The sequence below is a fragment of the Coturnix japonica genome, chromosome 28 (assembly GCF_001577835.2).
Source record: "Coturnix japonica isolate 7356 chromosome 28, Coturnix japonica 2.1, whole genome shotgun sequence".
Taxonomy (NCBI): domain Eukaryota; kingdom Metazoa; phylum Chordata; class Aves; order Galliformes; family Phasianidae; genus Coturnix; species Coturnix japonica.
Genome location: NC_029543.1, coordinates 3,938,214 through 3,964,130, shown reverse-complemented (window position 1 = coordinate 3,964,130; position 25,917 = coordinate 3,938,214). Strand labels below are relative to the sequence as shown.

The following is a 25,917-nucleotide window of genomic DNA, read 5'->3' as shown; positions in this document are numbered from 1 at the left end:
ATTGTGTGTCTGGTATTAACTCCCAAACCTACTCAAAGAATACTGCAGTCATCCCTCCTTCAGTCAGTGGTGGACTCTGGGACGCAGTGTAAATAGGTCCTTGGACCTGTCACTTGCTGGAATAGCTCCTAGGGACGTTGATCGCTTTGCTTACAAAGGTCGGCTGGTGATGGCTGCCCAAAGTTTGCTCAGGAGGATGAAGAGCCTGCAACATTTCAGTCTGCCCTCTAGCTCCTGACCCATTCTCTGCTCCAAATATTTACAAACCCTGTGGCACAGCTCACATATGAAAGCCGCCAATGCCTCACTTCCCCAAGGGCAGTCTCCAGAGTCTGAGTAAAGACTGCCACATAAATACACAAGAAAAAGAAAGCAGGGGGGTTGTTTGGAGGTGAAGGATGGATATTCTTTACTATTATCACCAGCACCTGCCCTTTCTGAAGAAGGGAACCCTCCCCCAGCTTGCCTTTTCACCAGAGTGCTGAACGTGGCTGTGCTGCGCTTTGTTTGTCTGACATGCTGCAGTGACTGCAGAGTTCCTTTCTCCCCTTTTTCTCTCTCTGCTCTCAAAACAGCCTGCATGGCTGCTAAAAGAGAGGGGAGCTTGGAGCACCATCGAACAGGAGAGCTGACAATCAGGGCTTGGAGACAACACCACCTGCACAATACCCCCCCCCCAATTAGCCATTCATTTGTGCTACCTCTGAAATGGGGAGCACAACCCTTGTGCTGGGAGATAAAACAAGAACAGCTTGAATAGCACTGATTTAAATTAGGTCAGGCTAGCTTTTGTGTGGCAGGGACCACACAATAGTAGTCACACGACTGTGGAGGGGAGCAGCATAAAGGAAAAGAGGCCAAGTAAGTGGCACAGATGCTGGGAGTTGGTGGATACTGGGAGATGAGAGGTGGATGTATGTGCGTGATAGCAAAGGGGGAGACACTACAACCAGCGCATGATGTTAATATATAAAAGGACTACGTGGTCAGCAGGGAAGAGAGAGGTCAAATACTGGCTCTGCAAAAAGAAAATATTAGCTATGTCTGCCAGAGTTTGTGAGCACAATCATACATGTCCTTTGAAAATCAGTCTTTCATTGTAACTGGTTATAGGGCATAGCAGTGACAATGATGTTCAAACTCAGCATCCTCTCTGAGCACCAGTGCAAGCCCTGTCCATCAAACAGGATGTAAGGGGGACACAGGTCTTCTCCAGTGCCTTTTTTTCTGAGACACATACTTCTTATACCTCAGGCCCAGAGATACTGCTCTTCCTCTTGTCAAAAATACAGTGAGATGGTAATTTTTCTGAAGCATGCAGCAAGTCAGAGGTATAGGTACAATGAAGCTTCAGAGTCCTGGGCTGCCATCCACAGCAATTTATTTCTCTTAGAAGTTCATTGGAAGTCCACACCCAACTGGAAACCTTGTATGCTATGAAAACCTACACTCAGTTTTTTAACAGTTGGTGGGGTTGGGGAAAAATCAGCAGCTGCTTTGAGATTATTTTTAACCCAGGTTCTCAAAAACATCTGAGAGTGATTCTGAAGATGGTTAATCAGGAGAATTTAAGCTAGAGACTAGACCTAGATCTCACCCCCGCCCCAGTATCATGAATATTAGCATTGCTTTTATTACAGTAGTTACACAGATATTCGTGTTTATTTGGCAGTGGGAAAAGATGAAAGCAGCATGCTTTCTGCAGCGATAACAGTGTCCTCAGAGCTATCAGTAAGAGCCTGATCTTTTCAGGCCAGTCTGAGCAAACTGTTGTCATGATCTAAATGAGTTTAACCATGTAGGTCCATATCAAAAGAAGTTCAGGTAAGTTTTAGAGCAAGAGTGAGCTCTCAAGCCCTGTGAGTATCCCAAGACAGAAACCTCACTTGCTGATTTGTCTGCTGTGACCCAGGTTAGACTTGCACACTTCGCTATGCTTGGCCAAGGAAATGCTGATAGAAGAAAATATTTGAGTGGAAAAATTGAAAAACATAATCAGCCATTTAATATGGCATTCTTTGGCCTTTTTGAAACAAAAGACAGTATTTCTTAGAAGAAAATGTTGTAAACAAAGGCAAAATTTACGTAAGCAAAACATATATTTTATTACAAAGTCATAATTTTCTTGATGGAATTATAAGCATTTTAATTTCAGCTACTAATAATAAAAAAGAGCCAGAGGACAGGCTATGTCTGCCTCTCAGCGAAAAATAGGGTTACATTTTGAATTAGCAGTTATTCCTATTGTTTATTCACATATTAATGACTTATTTTTAAAAAACAGGAAAATAGATTTGTTATGTGAGCCAACCTCTGGCCCTTAATATCTCATGCAGTTAACAGGTTGATTTAAGTGTACAGCTCCCTGCATACACAGACAGAAGCTAACACTGGAAAGACAGGCTGAAAATAAGCTGTCCTTTTTCAGCTTTAAGTGTAATTAAGCTTTGAAATAGTGCCTGTTGCAGGGAGGTGGCCCTGGAGGCATCAAGCCAAAATGAGACATGTTGCTGAAAGGTACATTCACATTCAGCCAAATGGTCAGAGCTTGATGCGTGAAGCACCAAGTGAAATTATCTATCCAGTGCATGTAGGAAGCCAGTCTGGAGCAACTGTAATAGCCCTAATTTCTCTCAGTACATAAATATATGGGTGTTAGTTTTCAGTGCTTTACTGCTATGCTATTTGGCATATTTTTAGCCTTTTGGTCATGAGAACTTATCAAAGTCCCACTTTGTTTTTCATTTTGTGTTACTTTAGAAATCCTGTCTACACTGAGTGAAGGTGCCCAGATACAAAAGCACCAAAATCTCTATTAGCTGACTAATTCTGCTATCTTACTCTGCCACTTTGCTTGCTACCTTTCCATGTGCATAGTGAAATACAGATACAGAAGAATCTCTTATGGAAAATTTAAAGATCCCTGCAGATTTCAAACAAGAGTCCATAAAAATGTAAAAAATAGTGTGCTATATACTCATTGTAGCAGTATGCACATCCATACATGTAAATAACTCAGATCTATGCTTTCAGGTATGCATAGCTAGAGACCATTATTCTCAAGCAATTGGCATGATCTATCATGTTTGTGAGTTGTGATTTTATAACTCCTGGCATTACTGAGATGGATTCTGTAACATGAAATCTTCATTTGAGTCATTCAACTCACCAACAACCCAAAAGCCACTGCAGAAACAAATAAATATATTTTATGAAAGATTCATTTATTCCCTCAGTATTTATTTGCTGTTTTGGGTTGGGGCATTAAAAAAAATAAAAAAATAAAAAAACAAAAGATGTTCTGTTTATTTCTTCTCCTTTTATCAGTTCCAGCTGAGACAGAAGAGGGTGGGAGGAGGGTTTTGTTCTTCTGTAGATAACAGGACGCAGTGTCTGTGCAGCCACGGTGATGAGATCCAGGGTGCTTTCTGGTTTCCAGGCAATTTGCTCCCCACCCCTGGCTCCCAAGTAAAAGTGGGGCACAGAGAGAAAGGGGAGCTTTTGTTTCTCAAGTACTTCAGCTATTGCTACTAATTAAGCAAATAGCTCTAGCATCTTTCACCTCCCAAGCTTAAGGAGCTGGGGTGAGAGGAGAGTCAAGAGTTGCTGCTGCTGCTGCTCACCCTGCTCTTGCTATATGGCTTTTTTATCCTTGCTCTGCCTTATTGGATGACCTACCTCCAACCCTATGACTAAGATTCCCTGGCTGTAGCAGGGAAGAGGTGAGAGAGACCAAGCTCAGCACTAGGCCAGATGGAAACTATCATCCTGCTGTTCAAGGTGTTATCAATTTAATGTTTCCAGCTTCTCAGACATACTGACTAGCAGCAGATTGTTCTTTCCTTCTTCAGACTTCCTGGATGTTATTCTCCTCTCTGTCTGAGATGCCAACAGCTTCTCCAAGTTCTAACAGCATTACCAAAACCTTCCCAGTGTTCCTTTCCACGATGGTCTCCAGTGTTGGCAGGATGTGCTGCAGGAACCAAATGAACAGTCAAAAATGAAGTATCAAGCAAATGGTCTTTGTATGGGGTAGTTGCACTTTTTTGGATAAGGTGAACAGGATGCGTAAGGGCAGTTAGTGGCAGATATGAGAGCTGCAAGAAAGTTACACAGCCTCTGTCCAGTTCCATGACAGGGAGCACATGCAGGGAACACACTGCATACATGCAAGATGGATTGCCAATATGAAAAGATGTGGAGAGAGAAAGAAAAAATCAGTTTGGAGAATAGGAGATATCCAGTGGCTCATAGAATTGAGGACCTAGCCATGACTTGTTTCTGCAAGATGCCCAGTCATCAAGGACTGAAGTAGCAGTTGAGGTCATGGCTGCACCCTGGTGCACCCTTATTCCATTGAACATACTTGGGTATCTTCAGCCCAGGATCTCTCAGGGAGGAATTTAAGCCCTCACTCAGGAACAGATGGTTTCCCTCCTGGGTCCCATCTGCCAGGCAACATTTGAGCAGTTGTTCTCTGCAGTGCTGTGCAGAATCTTGTTTACTTTCCCCTTGTGTCAGCAAAGTGAGATGTAGAAAAACTGAGCCCGTCTGCTGCAGGCCCAGAAGCAGCCAGGATCTCCAAGGTACAAGAACGTAACCCAAGAGACATCTTGGTGTGGGCCAGGAAATGCGGTGTCAACCAGACCTGATCTAAGGTGGAGTTCAGGTAAGAATGGGGCTGTAGTTGCAAGAGGCCTCAGTATTTCTGGCCAGGCAGAAGGCTAGTAGTTGCTCCAGGAAAGTTCAGTCTTGATGCTCAGGTAACTCTTGTAGATACTCTTGTTGGAAGGAAAGTCAGCACCTGAACTGGAGCTTGCGCTGGACTCTTCTCTCAACTACTTTCAAAGACAAGGTTGGGTAAGCAGAAGAGTTCAGAATAATGGACCATTTGTCCTAGGGCAAAAACAGGATCCATTCACCAGGGCTGTGGAGATGTGTCTCTAGACAGTATTAAGCATAACAAATATAGCAAGAATGACCAGCAGTACCAGCCAAGACTGTTACCGATGAAGGGATTTTGCTTATTCTGATATTGAAGCCCAGAATCAAGGACTGCTGAGAATGTCATGCTTCTGTGCACTAGCATGTGTTTCCCAGAGACCCTGGCCCCTGAAGTCAGGCTGGTCAAGTCCTGCTCTCTTAGATAGTCAGGTTAAGCAGTCAGTACTCTAACAGTGCTTAATGAGCAGAGGGTAGGAGCACCGCTTTATCCTTGCCCCTGAGGGTTCCCATCCAAAGAGGCTCCAGCACAGGATGCTGCCTTTGTCAGCTCTGCAGCAATCAACCCGAAGGTAGGAAGTGGAAACTTTTTGGTTGCAGCCACTTAGTTTCATTAGAAGCATCAAAAAAGAAAACAGGCCTCAAGTGAGGCTGTAAGAGGCAGAGATATGCAAGGGGTGAGGGAGAGGAGATTTGCCACTCTGCTTTACTTGTTAGTAAGCAGGTAAGCCTCAGCTAAGGTTTGGAGAAAAGAGGCAGGAAAGAGGGGCAGAGGCAGCCTGAATCTAAGAGTTGTTCACCAGCAACGTTCCAAGTGCCGGCAGGAGATCATACAGCTCTGTAAAACCTGATCTAAATGTTTGTTGTTGTTATTTTTTTAAGAAGAACAGAAAACAGGCTGAGCAGACATCCCATCCTGCTGCCCAAAGGCTCTTCTTCCTGGCCCTACATCTACATCTACTCTTGAAGAGCTTTGTTTTAATTTCCTTTCATAAACCTTGTGCATTGGAAATGCACAAGTGCTCTGTCCCAGTACTTGAGTATCTGTATCACAGAAAGGAATTTCCTTCAGTCTGAGTCTCCCTTGTTCAACACAGACATGATGCTGTTCAGTAGTAGAATATTAAGGGTTGGAGTCACTACCATAATAATGTATTGATTTCAGAGCAGTGAAGCTCAGTGTAGAGTAGTTAATCCAGCCTTGCTCCATCTCCCTTGTGCCCTAAGAGAATGTGCTGTGTCAGGATAAATGCCTCTGTAGGTACTTCTCACTACTTCTCAAACAAAACAGGAGGCTTTGTTTGCTGGAGTTGGAGATTTGGCAGAAATAGTCATGTTTGGACCACACCTTCGTTCTCCAATGAGCTCTGCTCAAAGCTGAGAAGTTGGACAGGGAGCTCAGTCAGCCAGGAGGTGGAGCAGCTTCCCTCCTCAGCACGGAGCTGAGAAGGGAGAGGAAGCCTGGGCTGCTGGCAGGGCTCTTCTGTTTTATAAAGCGGTTGTAGATTGATTGATTGATTGATTTTTAATGCTATGACCACCGTGGGTTTGAGAGGAAGTGAACAGATCCATAGATCTGTGTTTCAGGAGTGGGGCTGGGAAACTGAGAGCTCTCCAGAAACATCTCATTGTAGCTGGTCGGAGTAAATTCTGCCAGTTCCCAGCGATTGCAGGCTGGAGTTCAGAGATGCCTTCCATTTCCTTTCTTCTGCATGGGAAAACTGATGTTCTGGGGTGGAACTGCAGCCAGGCCTGAGCTCACATCACCAGCTGGAAACTGATTCCGATGCAGGTTACACTGGCTTTACTTGGATCCTCCAGGAAACAGACACTCCAAGTATCCCTGCAGCAGCTGCTGACTGGCAGATTTGCTTCTTCCCCAGCATACAGCCCTGTCCCCCGGCCCCCTCTTTTCTCCATCAGCAGAAAGTACTGTTCTGTGCAGAGTTACATTGGAGCTGCGGGCACAAAAAATCTGTTTTGTTTTTGGCTGAACTCTCAGCATCTGTGCCCTGGTGTGGTTGAAGCCCTTTATTTTATTTTATTTTATTTTATTTTATTTTATTTTATTTTATTTTATTTTATTTTATTTTATTTTATTTTATTTTATTTTATTTTATTTTATTTTATTTATTTTATTTTATTTTATTTTGTTTCAAGAATGGAAACAGTGGATTAATGGACTGCTTGTGGGTAATGTGCAGGGTTTCTCAGAACCAGTGCTATTAGAGCCCGATATCATGTAGGACGTAAATGACAGCACGTGGTGAATAAAGCAGTGGTATAATAGGTTTAAGTAGTCCATTTCCCTTTGGAGTGTTACGGATAACATGCCCAAATGCATACAAGATCATTACCTTAATGAATAAGACTGCTCTCCAGCAGAGCACATACTGCAGCTCAACACAAGGGGTTTATTTTCCATCATTTTCCTCTAAAAAAAGCTTTGGGTGTTTGGGTTGGAATGACGTGCAGGGACAGTAGGATAGAGACAGAGAAGAAGGAAAAAGCAGAAGAGAAGTGATGTGGATGAGAGTAAAGAGAAAGAGAAGTGAAGAAGGGACATGAATAATAAATGCACAGAAAGCATGTTATGATTTGGACCAGTGTGAAGGAAGCACCATAAGAGAAACTCATACATGTACACACGAACAATGCTGAGACTTTGCTTGATTTTGTTTATTGGAAGGGACACATCTTTCTCCGGAAGCATTACTGTCCTCTGCAAGAAGTGAAATACTACAAAACAAACAGAGTTGATGGACCGGTACTCACTGTTCTGTCTCAGATATGCAATGGCCAACGATTGCCGTTTGCCTCTGGCATGTGCAGTCAGTTCAAAATTAGTATCAATTTGTGATAATTCCACCCATGTCTGTGGACTTCTTAGGATTTAGCCTCTGTGGTCAGCACATCCTACTTCTCACTAATTGCCAGCAAATTGTTTTCTGAATTTGCTTCCAGTCAATATAGTGGGATCTGAATTAGACTGCCTTGCTACATGGTAATGTGCACTTTTGACCGAGTTGAAGCCTAATTTTCTCTTCCTTCTGGAATTTCTCTGCAAAAGAGACACTGTGTTCAAATTTGGTATCAAATGATGCTAAATTGACTGCTTGGAATTCACCATATGAGGTGAGTTTCACAGAGGTGTAATTCTGTGAGAGCCTATGTGGCAACAGCATGTAATATGAAGCAGAATAAATGAGGAGAATCCTAAAGGACCAGGCTTCCAAAATAATATGCTATTAAGAAAAGCCTAAAATAACATCTGGCAGTAAGTACCGGGAGATGTGTAGGGCAGTGCACAAAGAAAGAACAAGGCTTCTCCAAGCTGTAGTTTTATAGCTTCCAGCAATCTGTGAGGACTGCATGGACATTGCATCCAGACGATTAAGTTTAATTGCCATTGTTAGACCGAACCTCTGTAAACTTGTCTAATACCTTTTGGACATATTTATACTTTCACTCTACATAATATCTTGTGGCAAATTAGCTTTAAAATTTAATTACATCCTGCGTGAAAAAGAACTTCTTTTTGTCCATTTTAAGGATCCCAGATTTTATCCAAAGATCATGTGATTTTGACTTCTAACTTCTAAAACCACTTCTGGAAAGAGAACATAGGTTCTACTTTTAATGCTTATGAAAATATTGCCTTCAGTGTTCTTGTTTGCTATTCAGGTTGTTTTTACTTACTTTATTTTTTCTTTTAACCTAGGCTTACAAGCTGTTCTGGCTCCTGATAGATCCAGTTCTCAAGCTTCTTGTTTACTCAGCTAGCACAAACTTTATTTTTACAATATAATCCTTGCTTCAGCAGCCCAGAGTCTGTTGCTTGAGACATGAACACAAACTCTAGCAAGGACAGGCAAGTTTGTCTGAATGACCTCTTTCTCTTCATTATCTTTGCCATGGTCTCAGTGTCACAAGTTCAAGTACATGTGCTTGGGGTTTAATACAACATAAAGGCAGAGAGACAGAGACTTCTACATTCTCCCCTGCAGCATGAACGTACTCTGCTGCTGCTGCTTGATTGTGCCTTTTGCAGATACCTCATTAAGGGTACCTTCATTACACATAATCATACCTTTCACATGGTCACACATCTGATTTGAACACAGTGGAGAGATGTCTTATTCCTTGAATAATGAATGCATGCACCAACAATCACAAAATCATAGAATCACCAATGTTGGAAAAGACCTAAAAGATCATCCAGTCCAACCGTTCACCTATTACCAATAGCTCCCACTAAACCATGCCTCTCAACACAACATCCAGTCATTCCTTGAACACCCCCAGGGTCGGTGACTCCACCACCCCCCTGTGCGGTCCATTCCAGTGCTTGACCACCCCTTCTGAGAAGTGATACTTCCCAATGACCAGCTTGAATCTCCCCTGCCACAACTTGAAACCATTCCCTCTGATCCTATCACTAATTACACAAGAGAAGAGGCCGACCCCCAGTTCACTACAACCTCCCTTCAGGAAGTTATAGAGAGCAATGAGGTCTCCCCTGAGCCTCCTCTTCTCCAGGCTGAACATTCCCAGCTCCTTCAGCCTCTCTTCATACGGCCTGTGCTCCAGACCCCTCACCAGCTTTGTTGCCCTCCTTAGAACACGCTCCAGGGCCTCAATGTCTTTCTTGCTGTGAGGGGCCCAAAACCGGACACAGCGCTCGAGTTGCTGCCTCACCAGCGCCCAGCACAGGGGAACAATCACTTCTCTGCTCTTGCTGGCAACACTGTTTCTGATGCAAGCCAGGATGCCTTTGGCCTTAGCCACCTGCGCACACTGTTGGCTCTTCCAGGCAATTTTCATTCATAGCCTTTTCTACCCTAAGTGGAATTGTATCTTCCAGCTTCTGTTATCTTACACTGTCTTATGTGCAGTTCTGAAAATGCCCCCTCTTGCTTAAGACTTTGAGTTCAGTCTAAATAACATTTCTTCTCTGTCTGATACTCCTGATACCATCAAATGATGGTATCAACCATTACAATGTGGTGTGAAGCTGAGTTCAGAAACAGAAGAACCAGGTCCCTTGAATCTTTCTCTTCCCATCATGTAAATACAGTTTGCTACAGAAAGCCATTTGCAGCTTGTGTTCCTGCAGGTACACGTTCAAGTCTGGAAGATTAAAGATACTGTTTAAGAGTCTCCTGAAAGCAGTTTGGTTTGGAGAGTTAGCAAGGATGCACTCATTACCTTCCTGGGAAAGAAGAGAAAAGCTTTGCATGTTTAAGACATGTTTCTCTCAGTGCTCATGTCCTTCAGCAATGCAAACCATTGTAGAGTGGGGATAAATCAGTGTAGTTCTACAAAAATCAACTGAAAGAAGCTTTCTGCTGCTAAGGATCAGATGTTGAAAGGAAGGTCTCCTGGCACAGTGTTAACAGTTTCTGGAGTCTTGTTGCTGCTAATGCTTACCCCATGGCTACCAAAACTGAAGCAGCATTAACAGCTTTGGGAAGTTACTGTTAGAACACACAGTGCAGATGTGCACACCCTTCTGATCTTCCTTCGCCATGGTGAAAGGGAGAAGGGAGAAAAAGACTGCTGTAAGATTTCCTGATGTATCTGAAAGACCAGTGTGTAAAACAAGTGTGAGTGTGTATGCATATGCATGGGGCATATCTTCATCTGTTCAGACAAGCAGGAACACTGATAAATAAGCACGTGAAGGTAAGGCTGCAGAAGAGTGTGTGGAGATGCCTGCAAGCAGGCAGTGCAGTGTGTTTATACATGTGCAAGGATGTGCTGAGGGAACTGTGTATGTAGAAGCTGCCAGGCTTGTGTGTAGGCAGCACTCCAGCAGTGTGTAGGGAGAGGGCCTGGGGAGGGAGGGGAGATGGGGCTGCAAAGGAGCTCTGTAGGGCAGGCAGGTCAGCTCCACGCACAGCTTGCTAGGGGATGGGATCTCTGTCCAGAAAGGTCTTTATCATACAATCCACCTTGGGAAAGGGGTGTTAATTGTGTTGCTGAATATGCTTCCATTTGGGGCAGGTGCTCCTTGCACCTTGGGGTGCTCCTTACACCTGGCTGCTCCCCAGTGCTGCTGGCTGGGTGTTGGGCACTCTGGGCTGCAGATCTCCCAGAGCAGCTCTGGCAGGAGCAAGAGTGGTTCCCTTGGAAACCTCTGGATGCCCAGCAACAAGTCTCTGTGGCCGCCATGTGACCAGGTGCATTAATCAGATGAGTTGTACCAAGCAGGTCAGCTGGGGCCAAAGTCCAGATCGCTCCCCCTTCACTTCATTGCTAATTACTGAGCCCTGAGGGCTGCTGTGAGTAGGGGGTGGAAAACAACTCCAAATAATTAAATAAAATGGTGGCCTTTCCCACTGTGTCTTCTAAGTTCATCCCAGTCTTTCTCTAAGAGAAAAATCCTTCCAACCCTTTCTCCTACCGAAACAAACCTGACATGCAAATGTCAGGTTGCAGAATTGAAGAGTCTCACAAGATGGAAAAGACCAGAGAGAATGAATCTCTCAGACACAGTGAGCTTCCAGGTCTCTTTTTGAAATAAAGCCTACATTTCAAGTATATTGTTTGGAAGAGGAACATCTCAGGCTGAAGATAGCTTTAGCCTGATTCAGTAACACCTCATGTTCACATCTCAGATCTCTTTGAAAATCAAGTTTCTGAAGTCACAGCTGGGCTGAATTTGCTGCTGAAATTACTGGTGGGGCAGCACAGCAAGGACTTCAGTCCTGTCCTATAAGGGAAGAGGCTGCTGCTCTCAGGAAAACAGGCAGTGTCTGGACACTTTTTGGCCCCTGTGAGCTCACCACAGCAGTGAAACAGTTGCTGTTCACAGATGAGCACCTGGGAGGTTTGTTCTTCATCATTCCTAGTGGCCCATTTCTTTACCACCCATACTCCGTTTTACACAGACTCAAAGGCAAAAGCTGGAGGAAAATGAAAGATGTTTTTATAGCTGCAGGTTGGGGCCAGGGGATGGCAGCAGTTGGCACACTAAGACTGAACAGAAGTACTTGGATGAGTCCAGATGAGCAAAGGAGGAAATGGAACAAAAAATAAGGGTAGACTGAGGAGATACAGCAAGGGTAGTAACAGCTATAAGCACCGCTCTCAGTCCCTTATAATGGTTTTCCTGACCAGTAGAACCTTGAAGGGGAATTAAAGTAGCTATGTTTCAGTATCCTTTTGATATATCTTTTGGAATGATTTAGGCACGCCTCAGAATTGTTCATAAAATGCCATTCCCAATTTCTGCTCCCATCCTTTTCATTTTCACCAGAATTCTGTTTTCTTTGCCTGGGTAAAGCCAGACCAGAGACTTCCAGGTCTGGTCTTTGAATGACAGTCTTTCACAGATCCATATTCAAGGCTGTAATGTCTTCTTTTACCCGTATGCCAGTCTACATTCTTCATTTTGTGACTAATGCATAGCAAGGTCATTGGGTACTGCTCAGTCTCCATCTCTTGCTTCAAGGGATCTGCATTTCAGTCTGCCAGTGTATTTACTGATTCACTCAGTATATTCTGCTCAAAGCCATCTTTTACCTTAGGCAACAACAAAAATGTCACAGTGGCTGGTCAGATCCTCGGCTGTAGGCCAGCCAAAGGAGTTGGCCCACAATTCACTAAAGGCTAGGAAAAAAAAAAAAAAAACAAAGAAAAAGGAAGAAAGAAAAAAAATTGGAAACAGTGAAGTTGGCTGCATTCTAGCCATACTGTAATTTGAATAGTAATAAATACTATTTAAAAATGGCTCCCTTTCTGTCATGTGCTTTTCCATCTAGAACTTAAGACCCCAGTATTTGCCCACAGAAGACTTTTTCCATCACTTCATAGCAGGCAGCAATTTCTCAACTTCAGATATGAATGTGCCTCTTAAGCGTAACATAGACCAAGCCTTTATACTTGGACTATTTTGATTTCTAGCTAATAAATGTTTTAATCAATGATTTTTTTTTCTTTTGTCATAATGTGATAATGTATCATGTGTACAGGATATACCAGGAGGCAAAGCTTTACCTCAGTGAACTGACTATTTAGGACAATCTAGGGCAACCAATTAATGCCTGCAACCTGTGTGGTTGCAATCTAAGAAGCACAACACAAATCCATGTCAGATGACACCCTCCAGTCAGCGTCAGACATGTCTGCTCTTGGTATAAGGGCTAGGGAATACATTTCTTGTCACTGCTGAGTCATTTGTCCTTTGGTCCACTCAAGGAAATGACTGTCAGACTGCCTTGCAATAGGAACATGGTCGAATCAAATGGATTCTAGATACTCAGATCTGAGTTTGCAATTGAGCTCTGTGTCTCAGGGAAGAAATGGAGGACTGGTTATTAGTGTAAGCTCAGAAAACAGGATGGTAAAGGCAGACAGGCTAAGGGTGAAACCTGGCTAGTCCATCGGGCTGGAAAATCAGAGGGTACTTGCAACACAAGCTGAGGGACACTATGGTGAGTTGGAAAGATCAGAGCTATGTTGAGATTGGTCCTGGACAATACTGAGCAATTTATGTTCACAGCACAAACTGTATAGGTCAGATTGAAGCATAAGAGAACACTCATTGGCTCTCCTGGCAGGTTCTGCCTGTGCATATGCAAAGCACATCTTGCACGGGGATAGCTTGTTAACACACCTTCCTGCCACTGCCCTGTTTCCAAGGAGTCCAGGCATCTCTGCCCTACTGGGCAGACCTGTTGCTGTCTGCCATCACTTCTCTGGCCGTCCTTTACACGAGGAAGAGACTTTTACACTGAAGTGCAGGCAGCTCTCCATGATGTAATCTGTGCAATCTGTGCATTTGCAAGGAAAAGCAGCCTCCCGTTGGCCAAAGCGAAGAGTCCCCGCCTGGGCGCTCCTCCCGCCGCCCAGCCCTCCCCCTCCGGTGGCTCATAAAATCCCCGAGGTAGAGGCAGGTCAGCTTTCCCAGCCCCCGAGCTCGCAAAGGCGACCCAGGGACAGGTGAACTCCGGCAGGGGCACGGAGAAAGGCTCGGCCGAGGGCGGAGGAGGCTGAGCTAAACCGGGGGTGCTACAGATGCTGGGAGAAGGTGAGGGGCACTCCGGCCACCTGTGGAGCCGGACCAAACTCTGCCAGCGAGCCGGACAGCTCCGCCAGAGGCCGGTTTGGCACCGGGATCTCGGCTAGCGCTTTGGGGACTACAGAGGGATGAATACTCAGGAGAAGGGCAGTCGTGGGGTTGGGCTCCCCCGGTCCTTGCCCTGGGGGCAGCTGGGGAACACTAGCGGGTGGAGCAGGGCTGGGCTGCTTGGCGGGGCCGCGCATCAGCACCACGGACAGGGCCTGCGCTGCGGGCACCGCCTGGCCCGGCTGCTCAGGGCCGAAAGGCGCGTGGGGAAGTGCACCGCGCGGTACGGAGCGCCGCCGGGACGGGGTGAGTGCGGTCCAGCAGGGGACAACAGCAAAGGGGGTCGTACGGGACAAGCGAGGCGAGCTGAGAGCGACCCCGTCAGCACTTGTCCCAGGCAGGGGGGGTGTGCCCGTTCCCGGACTAGGTGCCATCTGGGCGGCACACAAATGCTCGACGCCCGCCCAAGTGCACAGAGAAAGGGTCATGTGGGATGCAGGCTACGATCTGCAAAGTTGGGATCTATCTGAGAACCGAGGGCTGTATGCGGAGGAAAGGAGATTGGAATGGGTCAGGATGCGATTTACTGAGTAGCCCTTCCAGGTAAGACACATAAACAGCTTCAGGTTTGGGGCTGGGCAGGGGCTGAAATAATTCAGGAAGCTGAGAATAGCCCTAAGGATATAAATGTAACCTCCACTTTACATTACAGCTGATGTTTTTCATAAAGTATTTAACTTACTCACCTCCCCCTCAAAACAAAATGAAACAAAAGTGGGATCGAATTAAGGAAAGTTTTTCTTTTTAAATTTTGACAGAATTTAGATTAGCTTTTAAATTGTTAATATATGGAACTCTGACTTGGCGCAGAAATTGGAACAAAGCTGAAAGGAAGTATTTTTTCTTGATTAGTTTTACAAAACCACAGGTATCATTTAGAAGGTAAAGATAAAAATGTTAGAAATAAAGTGCTTGAGCAATTTGGAAACAAAGCATTGCATAACATGATGGTCAAATGAAGCGCTTCTTTTATCTCTGTTTTTGGAAACAGAGACTATTCACTAAATGAGTTCCCTCTCAAAATACACTGTTCTCATAAAGAAATTTAAATATTTTGCTAAATAGTCTCAGTAACACAAAATAATCCAGACTCAGACTGTTCCCACTCCTATTTTATACCTGTATTTTTCATAAGTTTCTGAGAGGAAAAGTAAACCAGCTGTCCTCCATTTTAAGGAAATTTCTATTTACTGCTTCTGAAATAGATTGGGGGGGGGGGGGGAGGGGGGAGAGCAAGGAAAAACATCTGAAAAGAGTTGATAATTCATTTAAGGCCTTGAGTATGCACACAGCCTTCAGACATACGCATTGTATGTTTTGAGCAAACCAGTGGAGTAAATGCCTATGAAATGAGAATGGAGAAATATTTTTCTGTTATCTCTCTCTCTCAATTTTTTAGCATCTCCTATCATCTTTGTGTCTGCAAAGTGACTCAATTTGTGATCTTTCTTTGATGCAACATAATGCCAAGGTTGGGTTTTTGTCATGTCCTATCTCTGTTACGGTGTCCATAGAACATCTTTTTCCTTTAAAGTCCAGCTGTAAAATAATGGCAAGAAATAATTTCCTTTATCTCGTACATCAACAGAAGCATGCAAAAAACTTGAGTGTAAACCAGAAAATTATATTGCACCAAATACAATTATTGCTTTTTGTGTTTATCTCTGAAACTCTAGAAAAATGCCTGATCAGTTCCAATATTAAGAAAATGCTAGGATAGATGGTATCATATAGATAGAAACCTGTCTCTTCTTGGAGAGATCCAATCACACAGCAGTCACTGAAGAACAAGGAATTCAGGGTGAAATCTGAACTTCGTTTTAATTTGTTAAAATATTTAGCAAAATTTGGAATGAGGAAATCAATCTGCTATGAGATTCTGCCACTGCCTGCTAGAAAGGAAATATTTCACTATAAACAAACACTGTGCAGTTGCTTTCAGATTATTATATTTTTTAATTTAGTTTTGCTACAGGCAATGTCCTCCTTCCTCTTTCCTCCTGCCATCAAAAAAGACCGTATGTCCCAGTCTGTATGCATTCCACAAATATTTGTCTGTGTGTCGCCTGCCACTCCAGTAATGAGCTGCTTTTTCACTGCAGTCATAGCATCTGGTAGGGTTTCAAGCTGTGTGGAGCTGGGAGACTGGGAGGTGCTTGGGAATCTCAGTAGGAAAAAGATCTGCAACAGCTTTTGTGCTTGGATAAACATTTCTAGGAGCTTCTCTCTTTGGCAGAGATGGCAGGCAGACCTGGGCACTCTGCCTGCTCCAGACACCTGCATTTACATGCAATTTTACATTCACTCTTTTTCAACCACTCACAGTCATGCGTAGTAGGTGTGTGTGTGCTAGTGTGCACCAGGGTCCACCACTGCACTGCAACACAAGCATGATTCTAACTAAGCTCATGCTCTCCAGTGAGCAATGTGAGACAGCTTGGCTCAACCAAGCATTCAAGCACACACTTCTCTTAAGCACCCACATCCACTCCAGTTCAGCAAACTCTTCAGCAGGACTGACGTATTCCACTGAGCCAAGACTGAATGAGAGCTTAAGGCACAACCCTAAGCACAGAATTTGGCTTTTCCACACACTGAAATCAACTGTGAGATTTGTCTTTAAAGACATTAAATTCAGAACCCCCCCAGAGCAATCCATTACTAGGGAAGCAGATTAAATACACCACGTAAAGCACTCTAAGATCATAATAAGAACCCAAAGTGCAAAAGGGATGAGAAGCAGGTGACAGAATTGATGTCTGTGTTTTTACAGGCAGGTCTTCCCTCAAAGAGTGCTGTGATCGTTGTGTGTCTTCTAAGTGTGCCATTGTTCAGCTCCTCTTTAAAAGTGAATTCATTTAGAGCCAACTAAGTCCTGTTGGGATTTGTAAAATAAGTTTGGCAAAATCCTTGCTTGAAAATAAGCAGGAGCGGGATTCCAAATTCATTGGGAAATTCTAAGAAGCTCATCTGTCTTTAGATACTAAAGTATTTTACTATATCTTGTCCTTAGTAAAACAGATGCTGGGATTTTTGTTTATAAAATTACTTAAATTTAAGCATGGCGACAATATAAAGATGGGGGAAAATGCTAGGCAATAGTTAATATGATGTTCAATACTGATATTTGCGTTTGAATACCCTAAGGCTGCTATGGATAACTGGAGCCTTCAGCATTCACTGAGATTAAAAGCAGCTGCCCTCTGAGCAGCTTTGAACCTCCTGGCCACAACTCAGTACTGACAAATCAGGACTGAGCACATGTTATCCTGGCCGCTGTATGATCAGAGAGAATCCAGGCCATGGACTTAAAAAAGCCCAGTTATAGGTTTAAACTTGCAAAAGGAAAAACAAAAAACAAACAAACAAAAAACCCTTGCTACCACACTTTCTTTCAGCAGAGCCTGAAGCGCTCTGGTAGTTTGTTACACTACCATGCCATTCACATTTTACAATCATCACACACTCACACCCTGACTCCAGTAGCCCTTGTCTGCAGAGGCCACATGGTTCCTGAGTTTTGACTGTGAGATGTGGCCCCTTCCTGGTGTATGATGAATACAGAGATTTTATGTTTACCCTGTTTATAAACAGCTGTCTGCAGCAGCAGTGAAACAAAGGGTCAGTAACAGGATTTCAGCTCCAGACACCTCTGAGCTTGTAGTGGAGGTCCTAACAAGTGTAGCCATGCAAGGTTTGTTAAATCTGTTGCTGATTAACAAGGGGAGAGGCTGGGTGGGGTTTATTTGCATGGTGGCAGCCGTGTGGACTTTTTAATTCAAGCCTTACAGGTACATTGCCATAGTGAACTGAATGGCTCCGTGAGACTATCATCTTTTTGAGGTATGAACGCTTTGTACCATGCTTTTTCAGCACATGTCATGGTCTTTGTGCTCTGGGTTGCTTACAAGTGCAAAGAATGGGTATTTTGTGGTACAGTCTGTGGCTCTGCATATGAACATACAAACAAGCAATGCTTTGCATGTTCCATATAGCGTCATGCTTCAGGACATGGGAGAATTTTGCCTTTTATTTTAATTTGGAGACTGATTCAGGAATTCTCATAAACCTACAGTAACTTTCACAGTATTTGGCCCCACTTCAGGAAAATACTAACACACTTGCAGAAACTTCAGGACATAACTCCTATGGGAACCAAATAAATGCCTAAAGTTATGTGCCTGACTGACCGAAGTATTCAAAGATATTCCAGTTATATATGCAGAGATCTTTTTATTCTGTGCAGCCTTCCCAAGCCATGTTCAAAACAGAACACCACCTTATGATTTTCAAAAGCATTTAATATTTTCAGGTGCCCAGCATGACATATCCTAATCAGTGTTGCTAAGCACCTGCCTCTCAGACAATTGGTCCCCTTTCAAGGTGTCTCAAGTACAAATAAAAGGAATCCAGAATTGAGAACTTCTTTTGAAAATCTACAGCCATGATGAGCAGCCCAACCACAATAATCCAGGACAGATGGAAACTGCATGGATTTGAGACCCCCGGATGAGAAGCAACAGTCAGTAGCTGACAAGCTGTAAGATGACAATATGCTCCGCCATTAAAGCAGAAAGTAGAACTTCTCATAAGAAGAAAAAAATTGAAGTTTCTAGGGAGAGCAGTGGCAAATATTTTCAGTAAAACTCATGAAATTATTAATATTGTAGTCTACAGTTCAGTCTAAACAAATCTGCTGTAGCTCTGCATTGCTGGAGAATTGTAATGGAGAAAGCAATGGCACAGAGTGATAGAAAACTTTACATAGGTCCTCCCCACTGAGTTAAAACATTGCCATCTGGAAAACAAAGGAGGAGAAAACAAGAAAACAAAGGGTTCCAAAAAAGGCTTTGCATGTTGCATTCAGATCTTGCATGGAATCTAACATAGGCAGTGGGATTTTCTCCTGAGCAAAAAGAGAAAAGGACAGTTCTGACAAAGCTCTGAATTCAGGGTATGCTGTCAGCACACTGAATGTCTAAAGAACTTATCAGTTGTTCATACAAGTTGTTCAGATTTGCTTGGAAATAAGAACTAACTCAATAAAAGGAGTTTGGCTGGTTTTTTGCAAAGCTAATTTTAAACTGATTCATAAAGTAAAATACACTTCCTCCTTCATCTGTAAAAATGAACATTGTGACACTCATTTCACAGGTGTACCCAAAGGCCAAATTAAGTGACATCCATAGAGCTCTGGAGATTCAGGAGCAAATGGAACTAGAAAAAAAGGGAAAGGTTATTATCTTGTCAGGTTCTGAGAGGAACATTATCCATATGTCTTTCCAGACTTAGTTATTGTCTTATTTTCTCCTAGTTTATCTTTTATCATCTTTCTAATCTGCTCTGTCTAATCCAGCCAACATTTTATTTTAGCACAGCTCTTATTACTGCTGATGAGGCTGTGTTGGGTGAGAGGGGTATCTGTATCTTTTACATAACCTGATAAAGCAGAGCACAGGTAGGTAGAACAGTGGATAACAATTAATGAATGCTTAAAATATATATATATTTTTTTTTTAGGAAGTAGATGGTATATTCTTCTGTTGGTCTGGGAATGGGTTTGACAGAGCTGCCTTCCCTGAATTTTGAGAGAACAGACTGAATAGACTCCATTCTGCATAAAATGCACTGATCTAAATAGTCCATGTATGTTCTATTTACTGTGATGTGGATTTGAGAAATATATATATATATATTTAAGTGGATGTAGTATGTGAAATAAGTTTCTATAATGGGAAGTACTTCATCGTTTCAGTCATGAAGGATTCAATGATAAATTCTAGGTGGACTATGGTTTTCAATTGTTGCTTATGATTTGGCTGCACTGACTCAGAGAAAACAATAGAGTTCAGGGGCTTCCAGTCCCTTACAGGGTTCAAAAAGCAAATCACAGCATGCTGAAATGCTTCTGAATACCAAAGCCCTTGCATTTTCCCTTTTCATCTATAATCAAGCAGCACTTCTCCTCCCTTGATGCTAGTGAATACATTAGGGTATAAACTTTATAATCTCTAGAGCTGTTCCCTAGAATAGATGCAAGCAGAGTGCTTGGTTAGGGACAGCCAGAGGCTGGGAGAGATGATTACCTTCAGGCAGTCTCAGTAGAACTTCCCAGGGCTTCTACAGATGCAGCCTAATTCAGGACTTACAATGCTGAACAGACTTCCATTATGGGGGCTGGCAATGTTGATGCACATCTACACTCAGACAGCTCCTAGTTAAAATGCACACCAGTGGCTCCAGCAGCAGCTCAGTTGGAGTTCATTAACAGCAAAATCATTCCAAAGGACATTGTCTCCAAGTGGAAATAATTCCATTTTTTTTCAGGGTTGATTTATAGTTGCATATAGCCTGGAGATTTTGCTAAGGATTGTGTTGAAAGTGGAGTTAGAGATTGGGCCTTGGTTGTACAGCCATGTTGTAGGCATCAGTAAGATTAACTCCAGGTATGCGTGTGGCCATCTACCACGGTGAGACTCCAGTTGAAACAGGGTGTGTTAAAATGAATTTATTTTAAAGAGGTGTCTTCAAAGCATGTGTGTGCTTTGGGAATCCAGTGCTGACCATACGTCATAGACTCTGCACTGCTAATGGAGGATCTCTACCCACAACAGTAATGGGGGAGCAAATGCTCCAGACCAGTATGGCTTTTAATACAGTGAGGGGTTGCTGTGGTGGGAAATCTTAGTCCATTTTAATCAGCAGGTATTAAATAAACAAAGGAATGACCGCTAATAGATACAAATGGATTGCCACACAGCTTGAGTTTCAACTTTCTCTTACTTGTTTGCCAGAGACTGTGTATTGGAATATACAAGACAACAACTAATGATTTAGTAATATGCTGCAAATAAGCACCTAATTGCCAGGTCTAAGAAGGGAAGGAATAAAAAGCAACTAGGGAGGCTATTGGTCATCTTAGCTTTGATTCATTATCAAATCATTTCTTATCTTGCAAGAAACATGCTGGTAATGCTCATCTTACATGTATGTCACTGTTACTCAAGAATAAGTCTGGTGCCTGTTCAATGAAAGCTCAGCTCTATTTTTAAAATCTACTCACTCTGAAAGGACAATCTTTATAAACAACAAAAAGACAACGAAAAATTGTATGGCAAAAGGGACAAAATTGCTCCTCAACAAAGGCTCCTATCAGCAGCCTGTAAATAATGTGCCAAAGGCCAGAACCTGCCTTTCAAAGAGGCTCTGCAGCCTCAGTGTGTACTTTGAGAGCAATTAAGGGACATGAGCAACATGATAATTATCTCATGGGTGACATTTTCATTGGCTCTTTGGGAAAAAGGAGAGATGAGTTTGAGATGGTGGTGATCAATGTTCATTCTAACATCACATAAGTGGCATGGTAACATGTGGGAAATAGTCCTGGAAAGCAAAATGAACAAGGAAAGAAGGTGGGGAGGGGAGAGATGGTGAAGACTGAAGGATTTTAAATCCTTAAAGCTGAAAGGCTGAGCTACAGTAGGAAGCAGAAGGACATAACTTGATATAATCAGAGCAAACTGGGAATTGGAACAGGCATCAGAAGGTCTGGCAGAGCCAAGTAGTGCAGGAACAGGAGTCAGAAGGACTGCAGGATTACTGATGGAGAAGAAGGCAATGGATCCCCCATGAGGTGAGAAGGAAGTCTCTAAGAGATGGTATTCACATGTACTTGCACAGGGAAACTTCCCCTGTAAGTACATCAACATTAATTCCTCTTCCTTTTACCGTTACCAACCATCTACAATGGGCAGCATTGTCCCAGAATTAGTCCATTGTGTTACGGCTTTCTTAGGTCACAGTGGTACTCAGAGCATAAGGAAGGAGGAACAAGAGCTCTACCAGACAGAGAATAAGCTGTTCACATGATGTGCAAACAATTTCAAGCAGACCTGATAGACAAAAGTGTCTGCTCTGCATTCTCCTGCATTGTCTGGTAAAAGAGATCTCAATGGCAGAAATAATGTGTTTGGGTTTGTTTTTTTGTTTGTTTGTTTTTTGTTTGTTTGTTTGTTTTGTTTTGTTTTGTTTTCTAGATAAACATTCGTAATAATTCTCCAACTGTGCTGAAGTCAGAAATCAACGGGCATATTCAGTCTGGAGGAATCTCCCAGGGTACCAGTAGAATACATTAACAGTGTATTTCTCCAGCAAGAAGTGATGGGAAGAGCACAGAGCAAAAACAAGGTAAGGCAGTTAAAAACAACCTATACTTTTAGACCCAAGGCTTCCACAGAAACCTCTGGAGATAATGTTTTAGAAGTCCAACTTGGACTCCTGTTACTTAAAACTGTCCACAATATTTTTCTCTGGACCAATTTGCTGTCCTGATGATTAATGTAGCTAATGACTGCTGCCTTTTCCTTTATCAGCAGGTTTGTTGTGTTTTTGTTGGTGTTTTTTTGTTTGTTTGTTTTGTTTTCTTTGTTAATACAAGCAGAGAGAAGCAGAGAGAAGATGAAGAAATAATCTCTCGAAGGATGCAGTAATACTACTAAACCTAACTAAAAAGAACTCAGCCATACACATAATCCTCAGGAAAATTCATCTCCACCCTCCCAGCAGACTCTGGTGAGAGCCCTTGAAGCGGTAATTAAAGTCTATTGAGTGGCAACTGCACCTGTTTAGAAAGGCGAGTGTGGGTAAGAGGTACACAAAGGGAGATGAGCAGCAGAGAGGGAGTGTGAGAGGAGCAGCTGGAGGTGGAGAAGAAGGGAAGTGGAAAGAGGAGAAAATGTATTTGTTGGAGAAGTCAATCCAATGAGATGTGCATTTTCCATTCTTCCCTTTATTAGCTTTCTGCCTGCCCTTCTGTACCCCTTCACACATGCAGCTGGCTTCTACCCACTCTCACACCCACTGATGAAAACTGCAGGGGAGATTTCCCCAGTTAGCTGGAGCACTGGACCAGCTGCTCCTCTAGTGTAAATCAACAGAGTCCCACTGAAGTCCTTGTGGATTTACAATCAGCTCATGCTCATTTACACCAGCTGAAGATCTGTGCCAGTGACACTCATTAACAGTCACTGGGCTACTCAGACTAGCAGCTGGGACATGCTAGTTCTTGTCTGCTGGGCTCTCTTTCTCTCTAGAATAGAGCTTGTCCTTTTGTGTTAGCTTTGTTACCCAAGTGTAAATCCTGTAGCATCTGGGATGAATAAATCAGTGATGTATCTAGATTTCAGCAGATATGGCTGAGAGCAAGAGTCTAGGCAGAAAATGACTGAAATGGAGGAAACCAGTGCAGTGCTTATGGGCAAGACAATGTGCATATAACATTGCTATTTTTGCACATGTAGCTCCCAGATGTTCTGTATCACATTCAGATGGTCCTAGATTGTATCTGTGAAGCCATGCAAAATGAACTTACTCTTAAATACAGCTGGTAATAGTAGAGTTTTTCATGACCTTGCAGACTACTACTGATCCAAGGACCACTGGTGTGGAACCTCTGTTTTGCCCAGAGAATTTACACTTCATACCATGCTTGCAGGCCAAAATCTGTGATGTGTAGTGATGTAATGTGGAAGTTCTGGCAGTTTATTGAAAGTGGTGCACAGAGCAGTGCTGACTTATCTCACCAGATAACTTAATACTGGCTTGCTAATGGCAGAAATCAGCAGGTTATGTAATAAAACAATGGAGAAAAGATGAACACAAAAAGTGGCAGAGAAGTCATCCAATGTTTGAGAAGAACAGTAAGAAAAAGAGGTCATTCTTTAGTACAGAAATCTGGACTGCCCTAGCAATCAAGGAGACAAAGACTAGAGTTGTATAGTGACATACATGCATGGTCCAAGAGATTTGCTATCCTGAAACCCGTGGATTGATAACAAATCCTAGTTCCTTTGCCATAATCTCAACTTCATCTTTGATGTCATTAAACAGGGTTTCATCTTGTTTGCCCTAGAGGGCATTTCAGATGAAGCTAGAAAGACATAGCACATCGCCTCTGTATAATTAATCAAAGGCTCTGACAACAGAATTATTTCTTACACTCAACCTATGCACACACACTATTGAAGCCTACTCATTTAATTCCCTTTATCCAACCTAAAGAAGGCTTTCTGTGTTACTATGCATTTGCAATGGGCTACATTAATAAGAACTATCCCTTTTCACCGTAATTCTGTATGTGCCCCAGCAATAAACTGCACTAAACTAGAATTTCCAGGATGAGAGCAACCTGTTGTTGAGCCGAGAAAAATGATTCAGGCAGAATAATTTGACTGGTGTTTGCAAAATTTTCTCTCTTGCTGGACTTGGTGGTAGACAGTCCCTTGTGAATCCCTTCATTCTGTTCAGGCTGGCTCGGATGATTGAAATAAGCCACAGGACTTTCTTCCTGATCCCCAGTTTTCAGAGCACATACACATCAATGCTGGTGCAAAGTTGTTGCACCCGCTTTCTGCAAGTGTTAGCGATGTCTCTTTAGCATGTAGTCCTGGAGGCTGTACCAAGAACTGCGTCCTTGTGAATGAAATGAGCATTCAGCAAAAGCCAATTCCTCTGTCTGTTAAGGGTGAGATTTACAATTAATTGGAAGTATGGTCCATCCAACTCGCTGAAGCTCAGCTACAGCTGAGACAGACAGATATGTCTGAACAAGAAAGCAGCCTACCAAGCATTGTCTTAGGGTGAGATTGATTTTTGCACTGGCTGCAAAGGAAACCTATGTAACTCACTCAACACCAAATGCCTAACTAATAAGTTACAGTCACGTGAGAAGAATCATACCCCATATACCTCTCCTAAATTCTAGTCTTCTACAAAATCATCAGATAGGTAAACATCATGTGATATACTGCCTTATTTCTATATTTTTGCTCTTGAATACTCTTCTCTCTCTCTTTTTTCCTTCTAGCCCTCCTGTTCCTCAGCCTTTTTCCTTTTCTGCCTTCCCTCTCGTTACTGAGTAACCTTTTGACTTTTCCATCAATAAGTCTAAAGAGCATTTGAACCATTCTGTTCCCCCCCATCTCTCCTCCCTCCAGTTCCAAGTCAGGCAAACACATCGATCAGAAGAGGTCAGGAAATATCTGGTGTTTTGTTGTCAGGATGATAATAACATTGCAGTTGTGAATGGGCTGCTGCAGGTCTGATCATGGACACCTGCAGGGTTTGTTTAATTGCATTTAATGACAAATCCTATACAGAGGAGCATTGCCAGAGAGATTTATTATCCACCAAAGAGGCAAAGCACAACAGCTCAAAATATAATTTGCACTCAGCATTTTTCCCCCTGCCTCTCTTTAAACCATTGTAATAAAAAACAAATCGGGTAAAGCGGGAAACACTAGTCTGAGAAGGCGGCAAGGGGCAGAGGACAGAGACTGAAACCAAAGGAAATAACAGTAATAATGGCACACTGTTCTTTCTACCATCCCTGTGGTCTGGTATATAGAAAACACTGTTTGTTTAATTTACGGCCTGGAAGTGCAGCTGGGGATCTCTCTGTGATAAACCAGCCTCTTCTCAGATAGCTGGAGGCTAAGCTCTTGAGTCCCTGTTCTTTCTAATCAGGCTTTTTTTCACCATGTTTGGTAGCTAAGTTTAGACCTTCTCTATGTAAACAATTACAAAGAAACTACAGAAGCTTCTCAGCACTATGGCTTTCACCTACCGCAATTACAAGAAGGCATAAGTTTCCATATTGTTGAAATCTCTGGAAGAAACTACACGTGGCAGATCCCATCCTGAAAAAATATCACATTGAGAAATATAGCCCTACAGAGGCAGCTTCTCTATCAGAAGTCTAGACAAAAGTCTTACACACCTCTGAGTCTGGACAGAATTTATGTGTTCTACTAAATACCAAGCTCCTAAGAAGGAATATGTACCTGTAAAACCAACAGAGGACCTCATTCCTTGAGAGGACCTCAAGCCGATTACTTCTCTTGCTTATTATGTGACTACCTAGTAAAAACTTGTGGCTAATCCCTTTGACAACCTGGTATATCGCTGCTAGGCAGAGCTTAGTTCCAGAACAATCGTACAGAGTTGTTACTTGAAATGGTGCAGTTGCACTAGATGACCTTTGAAGGTTCCTTCCAACCAAGCTA

At 42.9% G+C, this 25,917-nt stretch overlaps 1 long non-coding RNA gene across 2 annotated transcripts; it reads left to right on the top strand.

Annotated features, from left to right (window-relative positions):
• Window positions 1-13,523: 13,523 nt before the first annotated feature.
• On the top strand, window positions 13,524-25,083 carry LOC116652447. 2 transcript variants are annotated; one of them, XR_004305460.1, is made up of 3 exons: window positions 13,537-13,756; window positions 21,892-22,042; window positions 22,293-25,083. It is a non-coding gene; the product is annotated as an uncharacterized LOC116652447 (long non-coding RNA). The 2 variants fall into 2 exon arrangements; XR_004305459.1 differs by having other exon boundaries at window positions 13,524-13,756; window positions 21,892-25,083.
• Window positions 25,084-25,917: the final 834 nt, after the last annotated feature.